We start from the raw sequence: 19,311 nt of genomic DNA, 5'->3' as shown, positions 1-19,311 counted from the left end.
ACGTTAAGAGATATGGAGTTTGTCCGTCTGGTTTTCAATTGCACTTCTTAGAAAAAGGAGGAGCTGAAGTTTTCAGAAGGTTGGAAGAAAGTAGACTTTAAAGCAAAAGAAATTTGAGACATTTTAAAATTTCCTAAAAGTACTTGCAAAAATTAGTAATTAGATGAAACAGAAAGAGCTGCCAGAAGGACAGTTTGCTTGACTAATCGAAAAAGTTTGCAAAGAGAGACTTCAAGTGAAAATGAGAGATAAAAGAAAATGCAATAGAATTACTGTACTACTGTTTTAGATACAGAGAAATTTATAATGTGTGACACAAAACTGTCCAGCACTGTTACAAAATCTGACCCCAGTGACCTTGACTTTTTGGGTACCAAACATCAAATGATGTCTGTCCCTTGCAAACACCAATCCTTACGCGAGATTTAAGGATAATAGGGCAGTAGTTAAGAAGATATAGTGAAAATGACAAACTTGCCATAAAACCTCAACCGGAAGATCACTGATGTTGGAGCAAGTAAAATAACCCTCTTTATTCTTTGAGAAGTTTAGCTAAAAATAGGCAATTTCAAATATACTTTCTGAGCAGTCCATGCTGTCTGCTTTCAAAGCCTGTTGCAATTAGAGAAACCATTAGCGAACAGCATGGATCCTGACCAGACTGCACAGATGCGCAGGCTGGTCTGGATCCATGCTGGTCGCAAAGCCATTATGTTGGTTTTCTCATGGCGCATCTCAATTTAGTCTGGTCCAAGCACTTTTCAATGAGTGCCTTATTAAGTATAATAGTATGTAGAGAGTCTTTCAGAACATTTTAAATAAGAAGCGATATGTTTATTCACAAACTTAGATTGAGAAGCAAAAGATGAAAGCAGTAAACATTCTGTAGCCTGAAGGTCACAAAAGTGAAAATTATACGAGACCTGCCACAGTAAAATCTACCATCAACTTGATATTTTTCACTGGTCCAAAACAAATTTTTCATTTGACTTCTTTTACTATTTTAATCATTAAGTTTACTACTTTAGCAGCAAAAAGCAGTGAATTAAAAATTATTAAATCTATATTAACCTGACCTAGCTAATGGTTTGTGAAAATCCCTTTCTCTAAAGTTAATGTATATACATTATTTGAGCGAATTTAAAGGGCTCACTGACTCTCTACCTTGCCATTTAAAACAACTTTTTTCAAAGCAACCTCAAAAACAACAGGGTGCATTGGGATTCATGAATTACTGAAGATGAAATGCTATTTCTCGAACATGGTACTTTTTACAATGAGAAAATCACCAATAGCATTCTAAAAAGCATGAAGAAAAGACAAACAGGTAGAAATACCTGACTGCATAGTGTGATAGTAATTTTCTGTATTAGCACATCACAGTGAAATTCAAGATTTTAAAATCACACTTCAAACCAAAAGTTAATTTTTCACACTTCATTTTCAAACTGTGACTGATTATACATATTTGTGACTGTATTATGATCAATTTAAGTGAGCTAACTTTTCACAGCACTTCTCACAAGAAGACTAGCCTCAATTAATACATTGAGAAATCTTACCTCTGTTTTTCGTAACCATGGATACTGAATAAGACAATCCATACTTTTGTGTTTTGTAACATTCACTTTATATGAATGCTTTCTGAGTGAAGTACAATTAAATCCCCTGTCCTCTATATACCCTTCTCTGTTCATTGTAACATTAGTGGACAAAATCACCTCATTATGGTTTTACAAATATCATGAAATTTCAAAGTTCAATAAATTATTAAGTTAACAACTGGTGAACTATAAAATAAGTTATTATGCACGGAATACAAAATTCAAAAAGGTGATTTTGTCTACCTATATCACAATGAGTAGAAAAGGGTTTTTCTCCTATACTTAGCTTATAAAGCATTCAAGCGGAAAAAGCCCCCATCAAGTAACATTTTACTAACATTTAGTACACTAACAAGCACATTTGAGCCGTGCCATGAGAAAATCAACAAAATGCATTTGCGACCAGCATGGATCCAGACCAGCCTGCGCATCCGCGCAGTCTGGTCAGGATCCACGCTGTTCGCTAACGGATTCTCTTACTCCAATAGGCTTTGAAAGCAAACAGCAAGGATCCTGACCAGACTGCGTGGATGCGCAGGCTGGTCTGGATCCATGCTGGTCGCAAATGCATTATGTTGGTTTTCTCATGGCATGGCTCATTCGTTGTTTCAACTGACAGCTCTATCAGAGATCCTGTGTCATATACTGTAAAGAAGCAACTTTATGAATGCAGACAATTGGTCTCAATTTTTAATTTCTGAAATACTGCTTCAGTAAAAAGGTATTTGAGCCGCACTATGAGAAAACCAACAGTGCCTTTGCGACCAGCATGGATCCAGCAGTCTGGTCAGGATCCATGCTGTAAGCTTTCAAAGCCTTTTGGAATTGGAGAAACTGACAGCGAACAGCATGGATCCTGTGCAGGCTGGTCTTGATCCATGCTGGTCACAAAGCTACTATATTGGTTTTCTCATGGCGCCGCTCATATATTTTTTTCGACAACCTAGAGAAAGCCCTAAAAGTCTAAGTTTCCCTCCCTTCTTTCTCCTAAGATAAGCTGCATATTCAGATTTTAACTTTTTGTTTATTTTTTAAATATTACACCCAAAACAGCTTTTTACAAATTTTATACCTGGTGTATATTTGGAACACTTGTGGTTTTACGGAGTGACTGCCCTTGCTTGGCCATTAATTCTTTCACAGCTACCTCCTGAAAAATGAAAGATGATCAAATTTATTAAGTAGCGGGGTATGCATGCCTCACTTTGGAATAGTTATTTGTTGCTTTCTACACTTGCTTTCAATTTGCATTGAAGAAAGAATTATGTCGGTTTTTTTCAACACATAGCTTCTTGTCTACTTTTTTCTACTAGAAATACATTCTGCGAGCCCAAGGGCAGAACGTGAGCCCGCCAGCACCTTCGGCCTCTAAATGTGACCTTGACCTTAGACCTAGGGACCTGGTTCTTGTGCATGACACTCTCATTTCATAATAGTGAATCTTCATGCCAAGTTACATCAAAATCCAACCATGCATGAAGAAGAAATGGCTGGACAAACTTCAATATGACCTTTGACCTCCAACTGTGACCCTGACCTTTGAGATAGGAACATGGAGTTTGTGCAAGACACTCCTTCCCATTGAGGTTAAAATTCATGCCAAATATAAACAAGATTGGCCTATGCATGTCAAAGTTATGGTCCTGACAAACTTCAGTTTGACCTTTAACCTCCAACTGTGACCTTGACCTTTGAAATAGGAACATGGGGTTAGCACACAACACGCCTTCTCATTGAGGTACATTCATGCCAAATATAAACAAGATTGGTCAAAGTTATGGTCTGGACAAAATCTGACAGACGCACATACACCAACCCGCCAAAAGTGATGACTATATCGAGTCCACCGCAAGTGGGCTCGACAAAAATGTTTTACAAACTATCTAAAATGTTTTCTTCATCCAACAATATGTCTGAATGAAAATAGTTTCAGGAGATATTCAGATTTTTTCGATTAGACAGATCCATGATGTATTTACATTATTTTGAACTTAAGAAAACAGAAAGAGGTTGTTTTTATTGAATTAAATTTAGCTAAAATAACACTGTATGATTACAGACTAGACCGTACGAGTGACCCCTCTAACCCCTTGAATTTGTGATTACAGACTAGGCCATATGGGTGACACCCTCCACCCCACTCCCTCAGATATAACTAGAGCTATCACTAAAGGTGATGAATGTACCCCCCGCATGCACTGACACAGTACATTGCAATTTGACGCACACAAGATTGCAGAATTATGTGGACTGTATGCATATAGACTGTATGTATACAGTATAGTAAAATAAACAAAGTCCCATAACTATGCAGAATATTTATCTAAAAGAATGTAACATGCACCATGCACAACTAGGGTTGGTACTGATCACTTGTGTGAAGTTTCATTAAATTGTGTGTAAGGGTTTGGTAGATTAGGCACACACAAGATTGCATATGCAGACTGTATGTACATAGTATGTTAACAAGAAACAAAGTCCCATAACTCTGCAATTTTTTGTTGCTGAAAGAACCTAAACATGCCCCATGCACAACTACTGTTTTTTACTGATCACTTGTGTGAAGTTTCGTTAAATTGTGTCAAGGGGATGAGAGAATGGTGCGCACAAGATTGTGTCTATGTATATAGTATAGTAACACAAAAAACAAGTCCCATAAGTCTGCAAAATTTTTTTCTGAAAGAACCTAACATGCCCCATGCACAACTACTGTTGTTACTGATCACTTGTGTGAAGTTTCATTAAATTGTGTCAAGGGAATGAGGAGAGATGGTGCGCACAAGACTGTGTCTATGTATATAGTATAGTAACAAAAAAACAAAGTCCCATAACTCTGCAAATTTTTTTTCTAAAAGAACCTAACATGCCCCATGCACAACTACTGTTGGTACTGATCACTTGTGTGAAGTTTCATTAAATTCTGTCAAGGGGATAAGGAAAGATGGTGTGCACAAGATTGCGTCTAAGGACAGACGGACAGACAGACAGACAACCTGAAACCAGTATACCCCCCTTACAACTTTGTTGTCGGGGGGTACAAAAAGACTCTCAGACTTAAACAACCATGATTCATTACAGCCAAAGCAATTTCCTATAAAAAATATCTTGAATTAAATGACTCCACGTCTGACACAGAAAGCAGGGCTCTCGTTCGCTTTTTGGGACTTGGGCCAGGGTCCATGCAAGGGGGGAATTTCGCATGATTTTTCAAAAAAATTCTTTTAAGGGGGAATTTCAAACGCGAAAAGAACTGCAAACAAATATAAACATTCTTTTCAACTTAACTGACCCAAACCTTAATTCTGTCGGGCAGGCGGGCGGCGGCGTCAAACTGGTGTTTCCGGTCAATAACTTTTGTTTTGGTAAAGATATTTGAATAAAACTTGGTATGTATGTAGCTTATATCAAGACAAAGGCTGGGATTGATTTTGGGGTTTCTGGGGTCAAGGTCACTGTTACTTTAAATAGAAAAAGGGTTTCCGGTCAATAACTTTTGTTTCAGTAAAGATATTTGAATAAAACTTGGTATGTATGTAGCTTATATCAAGACAAAGGCTGGGATTGATTTTGGGGTTTCTGGGGTCAAGGTCAAGGTCACTGTTACTTAAAATAGAAAAAGGGTTTCCGGTCAATAATTTTAACTTAGGAATGAGCTATCATGATGAAACTTGGTGTATAGAAAACTTATATAAAGTTGTAGCTTGGGATTGATTTTGGGGTTTCTGGGATCAAGGTCAAGGTCATTGTTACTAAAAATAGGGTTAGGGTTAGCATATCTTCTACATGCATGGAGGGATTTCGATGAAAGTTGGCACAATTGTTCACCATCATGAGACGGAGTGTCATGCGCAAGAACCAGGTCCCTAGGTCTAAGGTCAAGGTCACACTTAGAGGTCAAAGGATACAAGAATGAAAACTTTGTCTGGAGCATATCTTCTTCATGCATAGAAGGATTTTGATGTAACTTGGCACAATTATACACCATCATGAGACAAAGTGTCTTGCGCAGTTCCCTTCTTTAGAATTACTTCCCTTTGTTGTTACTATAAATAGCTTATAATGTAACTTTTTCATTACTAGACGTAGGGAAAAATCGAGACCACTTTTCTGTAGTACAACATGCATGTTACATCCAATTTTGAGGTGTATTTTGACCAATCTCTACCTGGTAAGGATTTCTGTGTGGACTTTTTTTATTCTAAGATTAACTTCCCTTAGTTGTTACTATAAATAACTTATATTGTAACTTTTTTTATTATTGACCGTTGGGAAAAACCAAGACCACTTTTCTGTGGTACAACATAGTTGTTACTTTCTAATTTTAGGTGTATTTTAAGGTATCTCTACCTGGTAAGGAGTTTTTTTGTGGACTTAGAAAAACAAAAGAATTACAATGATTACTAAACAACCACAAAATTAAAATTACATCTGCAAATACAGGTGCTAGAGTAAGAAATTTGCTGTGACGGGCGTATATTGTTACATTCTGGCACTCTTGTTTATTCTTATGAAAAGTGTTGAAAACCTGGTTTCGTGGCATTGCCGCGTTTCTTGTATATAATTTATCTGCCCTGACAGTGTAGCTGCAACAACTCTTTTTCAAGCTACCGAGATAAATTATAAGTTGATTCCTTGATGTGTGGATACAAAACGACTTCATTGTAATTCATCTTCTTATCTATACCCTAGCACAGGTGTGCTTTGACTGGTGCTATTAATGGAACTTGTTTCTGGTTGGTCCAAATTCAAACATATTTTACATTGAATACACGAGTACTTGATCTAACAAATATTTGGTTCTCTTTTACTATATGATTGTATTTAACATAATGTGTGATGCTGAGATCAAGCTATGACTGTTATTAACCCAAGTCATTCAAAGGTTATAACAAACTAAATAGCTGTTCGTCTTTATACTATACAAAATTGACATATTTTTCCAATGGCTGCAGCACACATCAGGACGAATTTAGAATGTCTGTAACTTACATTTTCTTGAAGAATATTATCAGTGCGGAATAAATATCAAAAGAAAAGTGGGGGTTATGTTTGATGCAAGAAAAATAGTTTTAGTCAAACACACAAATTGCAAAATCAGCTGAAAATGAGACCCCTGATTGCAGTGGTGGTGTATGATATAAGTTTCCATGGCAAATTCTGTCATGTTATTATTTCTTTTTGAAAATGCTACCTACATGTCAAGCATAGATCTTTCATGTCATTTCAGAAAATAAATGCAAAATCTAAGGAAAATAGCTCTACAGAGCAAAAAAAAGGGGGCAGAAAAAGGCTTGAGGACTTTTTGAATCTACCATATTTTTCGTGCCCCATTTTCCTTTTTAATGAAAAAGAAAATTAACTGAAAACACCTTTTCCTCAAAACCATGATTATCAGATTGGAAATGATCTTACTAAGAAAGAAAAGTACCCATCCTCATATATTTTGTTAATAAATAAGGAAGTTATCGCTGCTTTACGACAATTTCTACTGCTGAATGACTCGGCAGTTTTATCTGTATACTTCACTATTGCCCCGTATTGAACCTGCTGGCAGTATGTTATTCATCTTAGGTCAACTGCATTCTGTTACTAACAATAACTAGCTTATTATATGTAAAAGCAATGATATGAGACAATTTGACATAAAATCGACTACAATTCTGGTTTAAATGTCGTTTTATGGCGGCCATATTGGATTTAGGACGCCATTTTGTTTTCTTCTAAATTTCTAATTAATTTACATTTTGCACAATATAGTATTATAATGTAGTGCCAAAGTTGGACCTCCTTAGATGCATAAATCTGTTGTTATGAGCCGATTCCAGAAATCCACAGTTTCATTAATATTTTAAACATTTTAACCCCAAAAATAGACATTTTGCATCATGATACTTTTCTATACTTTTTATATGTTGTTGCATACATCTTGTATAATACTTACACAAAAAATCAATTCTTTGCGAGTTTTTTCCTTTATTTGGCATTTTGGTCATAAATGGCCTTTACTAATTATAAACTCTGCTGTATGAATTCTGCCAAATATAAACAACCTTATTTAGACATCACACTTCGTATTTTTTCTCTGAGCCACTGAATTTTTGGCAACAAAATTTTAAGGCCAACAAATCAGCTGCAAAACGCTTAGCGCTAATGTTCTTGGACTTGAGGGGGGAATTTTTTTGAAATGGGGGGAAAAAAACATACCATTTTGAGGGGGGAATGGGGCCAATATATTCTGCCCTAAATTTTGCCAAACGAGAGCCCTGGAAAGTTATTGTACTTTTCCTGTCTGGAAGTAATACTGTCTGTCGGTATTGAATGACTTTTGAGCCGGTCCCTTCGCCATATAATATTATTCTGAAGATCCTTTTGTTAAGGGAAATAACTAAGTTTGACTATCATCATATTTCTTGCTAGCTGTTTTTCGATAAATATGATGGGGACAATATGGGAATGATTGTTATATCTCTGCAAGAGTATATTCAGTACAAAGAGAAGCTTGATCAAAGCATTCCCCGATAACTAAATATCTATACTGATATTTAGTACCAGTCTGTAATAACATATGTCACCTCTTGCTGACATTACAGAACAATATATATTAATGTCTTTGACCCCTTTTTTGTACTTGGCACCTTCACAGTTGACAGCAAACAGAGGATATTGATTATTTTTATATATCATTTCAAAATATTAACTCAAATTATCAGTTGTTCTTTTTTTATCATGGTTTAACATTCTACATGTAAAATATGCAGGTATGCTTTATATAAATGTGAAGCTATTCATATTTTGAGACTGTCTTTCAAGAGTCTGTGACATATGTGAACTTTTTTCAATGTTCCAAACTTTTTTCAAAGTTCCAGCTAAAGGTCACATATAACTGTCTTGACTGCATAGGTGAAGTGGCGACAACATGTGACAAATCATTCAGTCAAGAATCTGACCGCCAAACTCATATTATTTCACTCTGTGTGTCGTAAAATATACAAAGTTGAAAAAAAGAAGTAGAATATGGTATTTTGTGTGTTCGGGTTTAACGTCTTTTTCAACAATTTTTCAGTCATATAAATGACGGTGTCTACTTATAGCAGTGAGCACAATGCCCAACTTTATAGTGCTGCCTCACTGGAATATCACGCCGTAGACACATGGCATGATACCCCACCCAGTCACATTATACTGACACTGGGCTGACCAGTCCTAACACTATCCCCTTAATGCTGAGCAACAAGCGAGGAAGCTGCTAGTACCATTTTTTTACGTCTCTGGTACGATGCAGCCGTGGATCGAACCCACGCCTCCTGCACTCGAAGCGGGTGCACTACCACTAGGCTACCGAGGCGGTTGAATATGGTATTTTACTTTCTGGAGTATCCTAACCCGACATATACAAGTTAGGTAAGTAAACTCATAAAAATTGTGTACGCATGATGTCAAAGTAAGAAATAATCTTAATTATTGCGGAACGTATCGTATGTCAACATAACGCTAAACTTCATTCATCTGAGTAGTAATGAACTGAAATAATTATATGGCTCTCTGACATCTTAACTGATATCATAATGTTTCCTCACTGGTACATGCATCATCTGTTGTTTAAAGCAGAATATACATTCTTGCATACCAGACAAGAATTTAGGACAGTTCTAAAAAGAAAGCTACTCGATTGATTTTATTATTATTATTACTATTTCTTGAATGTGGTATGCAAGAAAAAGATTCTATTACTGAAGTAGCTGCAGACGGAAATATCTTGTTTATGTGGTAACTAGGCAGAGCCTCGTTACTGCCTGGACAGTTGACCTCGGGGCCAGGAAATTCAACTTGTGAAAGAATCTTATAATGTTTGACTTCTACCTTTGTTTCACTGGCATAAAATTTTTATGACCTTCGACCCAATCATTAAGGTCAAAAGTTTTACGACCTTTGACTCAATCCTGAAGATTACTGACCTGTCTCAGCCTATCCAGAGTGAGTATACTCTCTACTGCAGACACGCCCTTGATGTACTTCTCTATATACGTCTCCCTGTCAGCGGCACTCACTTCATTCTGTGATGCGGCCATCTGTGCAAGCCTTTCCATGTGCTCCAAGTCTTCAGATGCCTGGAAATAATTTGCATGCAAATTTGGTTTAACAATTCGCAGTATTCTATCAACAGTTTGATTCAAATATACCGAATACTAAGTACTGCCAATCAACTTACTTGTCAAATTTTGTTCATTTGAACTAAATTAATTTCAACACCACCCTTCTCTTAAATTCATTGTCTGGTCCCGTCCAAATCCCTATACAATGTACTTTTGTTTGATGGCTCGTACCAAAAATTTAGTTTAGTTTGAGCGAATGAAGTCTGACTGTATCTAGTACAAAATTGGTTTCAAACTTCCCATTTTAAAGATGGATTTAGAAATAGCTCTAATGACTTACTGTATATTTCAACAGCTAAGGCAGTGGGTTAGTAAAGTTTGAAGCCATTACACTAAAAATATTGTTTCCTCCAAACTTTGTCATTATCAGTTTTTAACTATCTCAAGTCTGGTCTTAATTAATATACATGTCTGACTACATTTAAATATAGTCATTACTGGTGTTACATTTCTGAAATATATCTTTCAGGTTTATGAATATATGTATGTATATAAACCTCCATTATAGGCTGATTGCTACCAAATCAAATGTAAGCCTATGCTGGTCACAAGTAGGCCAAAAATAAATAGTCCTAATCTTTCTTCCTTTCCTTGTGCCCGTCCTCAGTAGTAACTGTGTTTCAGCATGTATTTGTAGCATGCTATCAAACTTGGAATGTTCCTATTGCATGCTAGATAAAAAATGGCAGCATAGGAACTTAAGTCTAAGAAAGAGACATTGAAAGAAATGGGAAGGAGCAAATCCAGTGAGTTGTATTTAACAAATTGTAGCTTTCTTATATAAAATTAACACCCCTTTTCTTTTTCTACCTTTGGGATATAGTTCTTAACTGGAATACAAGTCTCTAATATCTGATATACTAGAAAATGTCCAAAAAATGTTACTTAGTAAGTGGATTTTATATGAAATAAAGAACAGTTGTATTTAGTGGTGTTCAGCCAATAATCACAAAAACTTTTAAGATATTAAACATATCATAGACTTACCCCGCCATACCACATCTTTTTCTTCAGTTTGTCTGTCAGACTCATGTTACGATGTTTTACATTCACACAGATACGTTTACGCAGCACAACTTCCATGTAAGCAGGGTGACTTAGTCGCAACACCACCTTAAGTATCAAATACACACGATTATCTGCTCCAGTTATACGATTCAGGTTCGCCGATCATGGATTGAAGAATCCCAAGATGCAATGGCACACACCTGAAATTAATAAAAAGTTGTTTTTTTATATATAGTTGTATACACATCAGGTTTTCTGCCAATTTTTATCAATCAAAGACATGCATGATATCTTAGTAAATTCAGCAGGAAGGACAGTCTAACCTTTTTACAGCTGTCATCAAAGGGACTAAGCTAAGAAATGAACACTACAAACAGTTGATTACTATGTGAAGGTTCTGGATTAAGGGCAACACTCGTGCTATAAATACCATTGATAGGAATACCATGTGTATATTCAAGTACATAGTAGATGAACATTTTGATCTACACAGCTCAATTAATCATCATAATCTTGATTCAAACTGACCTTGACCTTGAAACAGCTGTATGATTCTCAATAGCATTTTACATCACATAGGCTAGAAATAATTTCAGTTGGAAACAGAATCAAACTCAGAAACCTGGTTGTGTAGCCTTCTGGACTTTATGACGATTTAATATGACCTGGCTAGGCTTCATAGTTACACTTTAAAACTCTTTGTAATAAGTGACCTTGACCTTTGTGGTGCTTACGTAAAAATGTGTACTTAAGGCTGCAAGATAGCATATAACTCAAATAAAACACAATAACTTTTGTACTTATCACAAAATCAGACAAAAGTAATGGAATTCCTGGGCTACATACCCTTACAGAAGAAAAAGGCCTGCTGCGTACTCTTGCTGTGTACATACAGCGTATATGATGCGTACATGATGTGTACTGAAATCAATAGTACGCAGGATATACACCGCACATACACCGATAGTACGTTTGTAGTACACTTTTGACATGCAAATGAGCTCTGCCGCGTACTACTTGCTGCGTACATGCTGTGGACTACATAGTACACAGGATGTACGCTGGAGGAATTTAGTATGCGAGAAATAGTACGCAGCATGTACGCGGCACATACACTTTTCACATGCAAATGAGCCTGCGGTGTACTACCCCTGCGGCGTACATGCTGTGTACTCCTGCGGCGTACATGCTGTGTACTCCTGGCCCGAGTCCTGCGGCGTACATGCTGTGTACTCCTGCTGCATACATGCTGTGTACTCTTGTGGCGAAACTGCTGTGATAATGTTAATTCCTTACCCCACCAACTTTCGTATGCAAATGCTGATCATTTGGACAGAAAAAAACATAACAAAGATAAGTGACATGCATCAATAAGTATTTACCCTTACCAAAATGATGTAGATTGATGTTATCAAATAAATTAGTATGCTTTTCTCCATCCACTTATCAATGAAATAAATCAATTTTTGTAGCATGTAATTTGGTAAACATTTGAAGAAAATGGCGTAACTGCATCAAGGGGAAACAACTTTAATGCAACTAAATATAAGTGTTATGATTTATTATAGACGATGTGTGCGTAGTATGTATTTATTTTGATTAAAATCCATCTGAGAACAATCTAGGACTGGAATTATATAAGCATTTATACACTTTTACGTCCGTAAAAAGTAGCGCACCAATAAATTTTGGATTGATTTTTTCCAATGGGGCAAGCGCAATTAGCCAAAAACGTTCTGAAAATATACGAGCGGCAAATCCGATGAACAACTTTTTAATTTGGCGAGGCCTTAATGAGTTAACATAATGAGCATTAAAGCCTTTATAAAACATGATAGAGTGGTGTTTTGCTTAAGAGAATTCAAATAACAGTGAGAGCTATTAATTCTTCTCATTCGGGTGCTGTTGAGGCATTATCTTGGTAATTATTTCATGTATTACAAAATGTAATGCAACGAAGTTCAAATAAGGCTTTTCAATTATCCAAGTTAGAAAGCTCCAGGATTAATTCAAAATGAAAAAGAATATATTTTTACACTGCATGCAAGGTGCAGCTCAGAAATCACTAAGATGTAAGCTTCACAAATGAACATTGCAAATAGTTTGGCAAATTTTTATTGTTCAGAATACCGGTAATCTGAACTATTCTACGCTATTAAGATAAAAGTTACTCGGACATCAAGTTCTTGCTTCCAAAAAAAAAAAAAAAATGTACAAATCCTTCCTGCATGAAGTCCCTCCCGCGTATATGAAGTTTACTTCAGACTTTAACTTATAAAAAAAAACTAAGTATAAATGCCAAAAGAAATTGTACAAGTCTTTCCCGTGTATATGAAGTGTACTGCACAAATTTCAAAGTATCTGCGGTGTACATGCAGTGTACTATTTTCTTGTACAAGTCCCTCCTGCGTACATGCAGTGTACTCCTTAAATTTTCAGAGTCTGTGCTGCGTACTTGAAGTGTACTAGTGACCTCCTGCGTACATGCTGTGTACTCGTCGAAATAGTACACGGCATGTACGCGGCATGCGGTGTATGTAAAATGTACTCCTCTGGCGTACTACTGTGTTCGCGGCATATACACAGCAAATACGCAGCATGTACGCCACAGAGGCTTGCTTCTGTAAGGGTAGACAACTCAATTTGTTCCGGTGTATTTCTCCAACAACTTTCTTGAATAAAAATATTTTATAAATCTCTAAGCCAGACATAATTAAATCCTGATTTAGACTTCATTAGTTTGAACAACATGACTGACTCACTTCTTTATAAAGTGTTATCATTTCTGAAAAACCTGACATTTTATTTACTGACAAAATATTTAGAGGCCATTTCCGTGATTTTATTGACACCAAAGGCCTACTTTTATATCTGTTTTGCCTCTAAGCAGATAATACAATGACATTTATAAGACATGAGGAATTACTAGACAAGAAAACAAATTTATGTAACCATAAGCAATTTTTCATCTAACAGACTCTTTAATTTTCTAGACACAACAAAATGAATCAAACTACAAGAAACTCAAGTGATTCAAGTCGTACTGTGAAATCATTAATATTTGTGAGGGACTACTTTTTGGGATTTTGCTATCAGCCTATGCAGGTCTCAATGAAATAAATAAATAAATAAATAAATAAATAAATAAATAAATAAATAAATAAAAAAACAACCCTGATATCTTCTTTTTCAATAGAGCTATAAAGGGAAATTCTGGCAGTCAAAAGCCTAAAATCAGGACCTGTCCTGAATAATGGCCTTCCCACAAAACGTTACCTAAATTAACAAATAAAATTCCCAATTTATGTATTTTTTCACATTTAAGACCCATAAATGTCATGTCCAAATAAAATAGCCACATCTGCCAAAACCTCACATTTTAAATAACACCAAGTTAAATGACTTTACAGTATCTGTGTCCTCAAGCTTAAAGGGATCATCTGGTTACATATTCCTAAATTCTAGGGATGGGAACGAATGTTCGAATATTCGAAAATCGGTCGAATATTTGAATATGAAAATCAAATTCGAATATTCGTAAATTATTGTATATTTTTTTTTTCAAAATAAGTATCATTGATTTTGGGCAATATGAGCATGCTAATTCTACAGAATAAACCCGTGTCATGTTGGTTTATCACGTATCAAAAGATGTCTAATTAACAAGAAAATAGCAATGCATAATTGGCAGGGGCCATCGTTACTTATTAACAGTTTGCAACAGGCGTCAATGTGTCAGATGCATGTCAAAAGATGTCCAATTAACAAGAAAATTGCTATGCATAATTACCTGGGGTCATCGCTACGGATTAACAGTTTGTATTAGGTGTAAATGTGATATCTTTTTATCTTTTGTTCATTTTTACTGGTGCCTGTTTTATGTAACAAGTTGTAGAATTTTTTTTTTTAAAACAATACCAAACTTGTAGATATTGTCGATCTTTTCACAATATTTTGTACGACGTTTCAGACCATCCGCAGAATCGGTTTTCATCCGCAATCGGCCGTATTCGAATTAAATTTTGAAGTAATTAATAATAAAATCAAGAAAAACGTATGACTGATGCACAAGTTCATGTTGAAGGAGGTTTAAGTCTGCCTTACTTGCATTTTACACGACAATTTTAACACGCCGTTTGAAATTTTTCAAAATGGCGGCGGTAATACAACAGCGCGTCACGTACGTGTTTAAATGGGACGACCTGCTATTTTTAGATAAAATTGCGACGGTCAAAATTATAATCGTTTTGACTTTTTGTATCATTTTGAAGCTAAAACACTGAATTAGTTAAATATGCTCATGATTATACTGACAGAATCGTGAAATAAAACGCTAGGATCGGCAGGTTTCGCTATGTAGGATCGGGTTACCCGAAACAAACATTTTTTCGGCCTTATTTACGATGATCCACGCTTTAAACAAATGAATACATTGTGTATATGCCAATCACTTAATAAGAATTTAAAGCTTCCATTAAAACTAACCGAATATTCGAATATATTCGAATATGGCAAACCAAATATTCGAATATTGATTTCAGTATTCGTTCCCATCCCTACTAAATTCAGATATTTTATCATACCATAGAATCCTGGTAAGTGTGGCCTATTTCAACTTTTTACAAGGATTTGTCCGCTTACTTTGATGTACTATTATGAGTATAAGGAAACAAAATCAGCTTAGTGTAAGTTATTTATCAAGATAAAAGGTTTTGGAAAAATATTCTTGGTCAAAGCCACTTTTAAAGGTCCAATACTAAGGAAAGTGAACATTTTAATTTCTTTTAAAAAGCACAGAAACTATTTCATTTTATTGGAAAATGAAAGTTGGTATGTAGAAATTTAAAATATATAGCAGTATATGTACAATTATTTTTCTATGAAGTATGAAGAAAGTTAAAAAGACCTGGGGGGTCATTCTGTCGATTCATTGAAATTTCAACATAATACACATACATTTCTTTGAGATCCAAAGACCTTCTGTAAATTTTGACCTGCCAATCTTCATTATTTAGTGTCTTGCAGAAGTCTATGCACTGGCTATGAAAAAAATTGCCAACTCACTTTCTCTTAGTAATGGACCTTTAAGCTTCAGCCACTGAAGAGAAGACAAAACGTGATCTTAAACACCAAGTTCTGCTCAACCTGGGGCTTGATGGCATGAACGGTAGCATATGCATTTCCACAACCATCCATGAACAAGCTCAGTCAAAAAGAGCCTGCAACATTTTCACTTTTGTTGAGAGCCACCTTTGCAGTTTCCCTATTTTTCTATTTCATTTCAGACCTTGACAAAATTTTACAATAACACTGACCACACGTCATCTGTTTTTTTTTCAGGCCAACACACTTGTATTCTGTCTATAGAGCATGTTGAATGTTGGAGACTTCTTTGCCAATACTGCAGGAATCATTGGCATATTTCCGAGACCAGATTATTTTTAAATCTGGTTTATAACTGAGATTTTAGGGCATTTTCTTTTTATGACTACATTAATCTTATTTGAGATGGAGTAAAGAAAACAAAAGAGCTGCAGAAGCTGATGTTGCAAAAAATTGAGCGTTACCTTTCAGCAAAATATTTTATGCAAAATGGTCATATTTAAAGCCATAACAAATAAACTGCTATTAAAACAGAACCAATGGAAGACAAGGTGACAACACGTAACACACTGGGTAAATTGAATAGTGTATTAATTAAAATCACTGGTTTTGGACTAGCTAGATAATTATTATCCACTTTTTTTTATTTTCTATGTCCTACATAACTGTCAACTTGATTTTCATGTTTTATTGTCTGTTTATTTTAATGACATATAATTATGTTTGTCGACTAGAAACATTTGTTTACAACTTACGTTATCAGTTTCCGTGTAAGCTTTGAGTATTGGTAAAGCGACATAGTTATTGGATTGTTCTTTTGGCAGTATAGAGTTGATACCAGCAGCTTGTGTTCCTTCTTTGGCATTTGGGGTCGTCATATCATCAGCTGTAATAATAGCATAACATAAGCATAACTTGTGATATTTTTAGACATGCATGATACTTTGCCTTATCCACTACCTCTACTGAATAGCTAAAATATGCTTCCACTGAATGGTGAGAATCCACCCTTACTAAATGGTGAAAAATTGAACTACAGTAATTTTATCTTTGATTAGCAGCTTGAACTGAAGTTCACTTGGTAAGGTGTCACCAGCTCAACAATGGTTAAAACCTTGAAGAGCTATTAGTGCACACACAGTTTCTCTTGTTGGCTCTGGAAGCATTACAGCTGCTTGCCTTAAGGTTTGTCATTTTTCTTTTTCTATATTCTGCTTTATTATTCTGAATATTCCATAGCATTATTTTTTGTTCTGAAAACTAAAAATTTTCTGACACTAATCCCAACGCTAGGTCCTTTAAGCTCTCATTAAAATAGAGCTTTAACAGATTATAAGGATTTTAGTTCAAAGCATGCAGGGCTTAATTAGATATTACATTTCTCTGCCTATCGATTCCATTAAAATTTTCTTTCAAGAACCTGATGTCATTGAACTAGTTGGCTCCTCATAGGAACTGAGTAACAATTACCTTGAAATCTTAAAAATAATGTTGAAAGAAAAATATTAAAATTGTAAGATTGAATCAGACAATACGTACAATTTAAATCCAAAAAGAGCACTGGTCGATGTTGTTCCATGTCAGGCGGAGCTTCCCTGAAAAATAAAGTATAAATTTCAGCTCCACTGTGTGAAAACCAATGTAAGGGCTTAGTGACCAGCAAGGATTTGTCTAGTGCACATGTTTTTTTATCCCTATAGCCATACTGTTTGTTTACCCACACATCCATACTGTTTGTTTACCCACACATCCATACTGTTTGTTTATCCCCACATCCATACTGTTTGTTTATCCCCACATCCATACTGTTCATTTATCCACACATCCATACTGTTTGTTTATCCCCACATCCATACTGTTTGTTTATCCCCACATCCATACTGTTTGTTTATCCCCACATCCATACTGTTTGTTTATCCCCACATCCATACTGTTTGTTTATCCACACATCCATACTGTTTGTTTATCCACACATCCATACTGTTTGTTTATCCACACATACATACTGTTTGTTTATCCCCACATCCATACTGTTTGTTTACCCACACATCCATACTGTTTGTTTACCCACACATCCATACTGTTTGTTTATCCCCACATCCATACTGTTTGTTTATCCCCACATCCATACTGTTCATTTATCCACACATCCATACTGTTTGTTTATCCACACATCCATACTGTTTGTTTATCCACACATCCATACTGTTTCATCCATACAGTTTGTTTATCCACACATCCATACTGTTTGTTTACCCACCCATCCATACTGTTTGTTTATTCCCACATCCATACTGTTTGTTTATCCACACATCCATACTGTTTATTTATCCCCACATCCATACTGTTTATTTATCCACACTGTCTGTTTATCCACACCGTTTGTTTATCAGCACATCCATACTATTTGCTTATCCACACATCCATACTGTTTGTTTATCCATACAACCATACTGCTTGTTTAGCCACACATCCATACTGTTCATTTATCCACACATCCATACTGTTTGTTTATCCACACATCCATACTATTTGCTTATCCACACATCCACACCATTTGTTTATCCACACATCCATACTATTTGCTTATCCACACATCCATACTGTTTGTTTATCCATACAACCATACTGCTTGTTTAGCCACACATCAATACTGTTCATTTATCCACACATCCATACTCTTATTTTTCCACACATCCATACTGTTTGTTTATCCACACATTCATACTGTTCATTCATTTATCCTCGCATCTATGCATTTTGTATCTGGTCTGGATCCTTACAGGTTGCAAAGCGCAAATGACAAATTTCACATATTAAAACCCATTTGTTTGGGTTGTTTCTGAACACTGAGTTCCAATAATATATCAGGTATGTGAAGCTAAGGTGATCTAGCCATTATCAGCAATTCTACTAAGGAAGTAAACTCTCATTTTCCTGATCAACTTCTCAACATTAGACAGAGGGTGAGAAATGATTTAGATGGAGAGTGTTATTTATTTAATAACTCATGCCTGAGATAAAATTCAATCCTTAGATTCATAGTCAGACAGCAACCAAAAAAAAGCTGACAAAGCACTCTGTAAATTAAAATGTGCATATATTGACCAATATTTACAAAAAATTCCATTTTCCCAATAACTGCAACAAGCAAAACTCAACCAATTAAAACAGCCGTGAAGGAGTGCATGTTGCTCAATATACAAATTCTTACCAATAAAAATATCTCAAGAATGTGACACAAAAGATATCTACTCTTTCAGTGTCATGTAACTTTATTCTTGTTAAATGAAGATTTTAATTTCTTCCTATCCTAGATGTATAATTCAATAATGGGTCGCCACAAAAATAGTTCCTGGCGTTGTTCAGGGAAATTATAACCAGAGAAAAGAAAATGACACAGATATTGCTCTGGTAAGAACAAGTCCCTAGAGTCTGTGGGC

General features: G+C 35.5%; 1 pseudogene; it reads right to left on the bottom strand.

Annotated features, from left to right (window-relative positions):
• Positions 1 to 19,311, bottom strand: part of LOC123530874 (kinesin-like protein KIF13A) — a 57,738-nt pseudogene that overhangs the window by 25,235 nt on the left and 13,192 nt on the right.

Source organism: Mercenaria mercenaria, chromosome 11 (genome assembly GCF_021730395.1).
Source record: "Mercenaria mercenaria strain notata chromosome 11, MADL_Memer_1, whole genome shotgun sequence".
Lineage (NCBI taxonomy): Eukaryota > Metazoa > Mollusca > Bivalvia > Venerida > Veneridae > Mercenaria > Mercenaria mercenaria.
This window is presented reverse-complemented; position numbering and strand designations above follow the sequence as displayed.